The 4,466-nt window shown below is 34.1% G+C and overlaps 1 long non-coding RNA gene across 2 annotated transcripts; it reads left to right on the top strand.

Annotated features, from left to right (window-relative positions):
• The first annotated feature begins 257 nt into the window (after positions 1–257).
• LOC145790989 (uncharacterized) lies at positions 258–3,433 on the top strand. 2 transcript variants are annotated; one of them, XR_014330510.1, is made up of 3 exons: positions 258–399; positions 2,059–3,085; positions 3,279–3,433. It is a non-coding gene; the product is annotated as an uncharacterized LOC145790989 (long non-coding RNA). The 2 variants fall into 2 exon arrangements; XR_014330509.1 differs by lacking the exon at positions 258–399 and having other exon boundaries at positions 1,223–3,085.
• The last annotated feature ends 1,033 nt before the right edge of the window (positions 3,434–4,466 follow it).

The following is a 4,466-nucleotide window of genomic DNA, read 5'->3' as shown; positions in this document are numbered from 1 at the left end:
CTTCCTAAATGTCATTTTCAATATTTTGAACAAGAAAGTTTATAATTATTTTCCATATCCATAGTAAGTTACCTTTTCTGAATGAGTTAGGGCCTTATAAATAGTGAAGTTAGATTGTGTTATTAAGCTCTCTTTGCAGCTCTCAAACGTTGTGATAATTAAAAGATCATTTTTCCCCTTTTTGCAGCTTTGTCTCAATTATACATCTCCTGGTTGGGGTGGTCTATTGTCTTGTAAGTTGGGCTGTTGGTCTGCCAAAACGAGCAGTGAGTTTCATCTCAATTTTACCATATAACTACTAGTTATTAGAGATGTTCGATTTCTGTAGGACAAGATGGTCTTGCATGGTGCATGTAGTAGGACAAGATGTTTGGCATTCGGATTATCGGTTTGGCTCAGGTTTGCTCTTTACCTGCCATTCGAACCGACTCTATCGGGTTAGAAATCTCATGAATCGTAATCGACCGAATGTTATTGCGAAACTGTATCATTTGAAACCGTTCTTATCTGTCAGATTTCGGTCAGTAACAAATTTGAGGAAACTAGCATTTTTTTTCTTCTTCCTCAAAAACCTAATCAATACATATATATACTTTCATCTCTGATTCTATGAATCAGGTAAAGCATATAGATCTTAGAGAAACATAGAGGAATAGAAAAGAGACCAGAGATCGACCATTTTTCAAAGCCAATGTTGTTGCCAAGGGTGGGTGAGGCTTACCATTGTTCAAAAACGGCACTACCAACAACCTTCAAATGTGTGGGTTTCTACCGAATTTAAGTTGTGGGAGGAGTGAGGTTTCTAGAAAATTAGGAAGAAAGTGGGAAAGAGATCAGTAAAAAGAATAGAGATTAGAAAGAGAGAAGGGACATAGATATTAGTGTTTGTTAATGAAAGATAATGTATGTGTGTGTGTGTGTGTGTGAGAGAGAGAGAGAGAGAGAGAGAGAGAGAGAGAATATTGGAGACAGGAATGAGAGAGGGTGGTCAAGGGAAACGAGAAAACAAGTAGTGTTTCTCCATTTAACAATGTAATATAAACGAGTTATAAATCTTGAAAAGAGGTAAGATGTCTTCTCATTGCTTGGGTGCTGAGAACTCGAAAAGGAAAAGAGAGAGGGAAGGAAAAAGTTGACTATTTTTTGAATCTTCTCCATCTCTTTTCTCTCCCTTTATATACACATATACGTTAACTTATATGTGTTGTGTATCTGTGTTCTAAATTCTTATGATTCTCATGTGTTTTCTGATTGCTTTGGAGTCAAATTTAAGCCTAAAGATGATTGAGCCTTTGAAATCTTATTTCTGTTTGGCATTTCTTTTAATTTTTTTGTTCTTTTTCCCCACTATTGTTTGATGCAGTGAAGTGAACAAATCTCTAATTTCTTGATGAGGCAGTTGTTTGTTCCATAACATTGCCCTCATTAGTTTGTTATTTACTTTTGTTTCTTCCTGCTTTTTGAACAATTCTGTCATTCCTAGCCACTGCTCCATTTAGGATAGCAGAGATTCGAGCAGCCATTCCTAGCCACTGCTAGGTCAAGAACCCGTGGTGATTTATTAGTTATGTGAGTAGGGATGTTATTGTGGTTTTTGGATTAGCTGCATTGGCAGATTGCTTTGATAGTTCGGTTGTTTGGCCTTTTTACTGGGCTGCCCAGCGGACAATGTTTTGGGCGCTGTTTGTTCTTGGTCATGATTAGTAATATACATAACATGCTTACAATTCCTGTTTTGGAAATTAAATTTGAAGGCTCATTTTTGTGTTTGTTTTAAGACCTCAACTTTATGCATTATGCCAAAGGTTAGGTGTGTACTAAATCTTTCCCCTCCCAAACACACATTAATGTGTACTAATTGAGCGTTGTTTTTCTAAAAATTTATTTTGTTGTAGCTCGCTAGAAAGTTCATGCCTTACTGGAGATCCTTATAGACCATAGAGAGGACCCTTTATTTGTTTGATTCATCAAATTAAATTTGTTAATGTTCATATTTTTTGAGAAACCTATTAAACTGCACTTCCATTCTGTCCAGTGCTAAATATTTCTTGTAACCAGACTGTCAGGTTGGCGGCACATCAACGTGAAGGATGAAATAAGCTTTAATGCTATATGACAGGTGATCTATGCAAAAGGGTAGGTGATTGTATGTTATTGAGCTTTAATTTTACCGGAGGTTAGGTGTCATCATGTTCCTACACCTGATGTGAAGAGAATGTTTGTCGATTTCAATATTTGGTTCTCCAAAACTTTGCTAATTATATAAACTTGTCTATAATTGTAAAATGGCTGCAGAAAATTAGATGACATTCCTACAGCAATTTCATTCCAATGAAAACCACGAAATTGAATTTTCCAAATGCTAGAGATTTACATGCATGTTACTCCATGTTATAATAAATCGTTGCACCAATAACTGTCAATTGATGTTACAAACTTTGCCTATCTTGTCTTCCTCTCCATATCTTTTTGTCCTTCGGGTTAATTTTTATTTCTTTATTTAGTTTTTAACGGGAAAAATGTCATTGACAGTTTTATTGTAAACAGAGGGAACTAAACCTTGTTGGAAGCCTTCAACCCGCTTCTCAGTGCTGTAAAGAGCACATGATTGTTGATCAAAAAAAAAAAAAAAAGGAAGCAATCAATGTTAAAACAAAATAATACGTATAGCAGTGTGTATTATTTTCTAAATTTAGAAGGGAGCTGTTTTTAGGTTTTGTGCGTGGCCTTTTAATGCTAATGTTAAAAATAATAAGCTTATTATCTACATCCATTTTGGTCATTGCTGTCACAACTCACCAAGCTAATGGTCCAGTTTTCCATTTTTTGCATTATAGGTTGTTGCTCTCTCTCTCTCTTCAAAATTTTTTTAAATCCCATTTGTGCAGCAGCCACAATATTTGTTCCTTCCCATTCTCATTGACTGCATGCTTTGGTTCTTACCATGAGATGTTGTAGTGTTATAACTGGTTTGGCTGCTGTCCGTGGGTCACAGCCAGTTTTTGATCCGAGCATAATTCTAGGGATACAGTGAATTGCCATGTTAAGGTGATCATTGCAAAGCCCATGGGTGGGAATGAGCATGGTATTCATCTTTTTAGTTAATCTCTGTTAATTTCTATTCAAATAACTTCAAGCTTGTGATCTTGAGAATAGTTTTGTATATTTGTTAAGTTTCTGATATTTGGCTTTAAGTTTATAATAAAACTTTGCTATTATAATAAACTTTTTATATATACATTCTATGCTAATGTTTGCCTTGTTTATTTTTTTTGTAGATTGGTTTTGATGACGTTCGGAAGCATACTTGCAAATGAAGATCAACTGTTGAATTTTTTTCCTAAACTGATGCTTAGTTGTAGTTGCAAATTAAGATTGAGTGTTGATTTTTTTTGGTGGACTCCACGTTAGTTTATTTTGGGATTTACTTTGATGGTTTTTTTGTGATACTTAATGGATTATTATTAAGGTTGTTTGATGGATATATTTTGATTTATAAAATAAATTGTTTAGTGAATTTTTTTGTGGAGTGCTGTATAATAGCTAGTGGATTTCTTAGTACAATTAAAAGGCTATTGGGATATGAGCAGGGATATTTGTGAAATAATAATTTAAATTGAATATAAAATATGGAACCAGTTTAGTGATGAATTTGTTTCGTCATTTGTACTTGTTATTATGACAAAGTGATTATTCGTCACCAATAAACTTTTTTTGTGACAAAATTTACTGCAGTTTATATATGAAAGTTTTTATTTATTTTGTTGTTTGGTGACTAAAAATTTCGTCACGTATATATATATTTGTGACGAAATATATTTCGTCAACCATGTATGACTTTTGAAGACGAAAAATTTCGTCACCTTTACATCTTATTGTGACGAAATTATTTCCTCATCAATGATCAACATGCGTGACAAATTTATTCGTCAACTAAAATTATAAATATGGTACTGAATAACTATTTGGTGACGAAAATGAGAATTTTTGGCGACAAAATATTGTTTTATTGGTGACAAAATTATGACTTTTGAAGACGAAAAATTTCGTCATCTTTACATCTTATTGTGACGAAATTATTTCCTCATCAATGATCAACATGCGTGACAAATTTATTCGTCAACTAAAGTTATAAATATGGTATTGAAAAACTATTTGGTGACGAAAATGAAAATTTTTGGCGACAAAATGTTGTTTTATTGGTGACAAAATTTCGTCGCTGAAGTAATTTCATTGGTGACGAAATTATTTTTCGTCACGTTGGTTTTTAGTGACAAACATTCAATGACGAAACCGGTGACGAAAATATTTCCTCACAAATATCTATAGTGACGAAATTAGCTCTTTGAAGACAAAAAAATTTCGTCACTCAAGGCCCAACTTGTTGTAGTGCAACCAGTTGAATCCCAGTCTGCCGAGGCATGTTATAACTCATCGCCGGAAGGTTCAGCCAAGGGCACCGCCAA

This window comes from Camellia sinensis, chromosome 5 (assembly GCF_055761805.1).
Source record: "Camellia sinensis isolate YWXY chromosome 5, ASM5576180v1, whole genome shotgun sequence".
Taxonomy (NCBI): Eukaryota; Viridiplantae; Streptophyta; class Magnoliopsida; order Ericales; family Theaceae; genus Camellia; species Camellia sinensis.
This window is presented reverse-complemented; position numbering and strand designations above follow the sequence as displayed.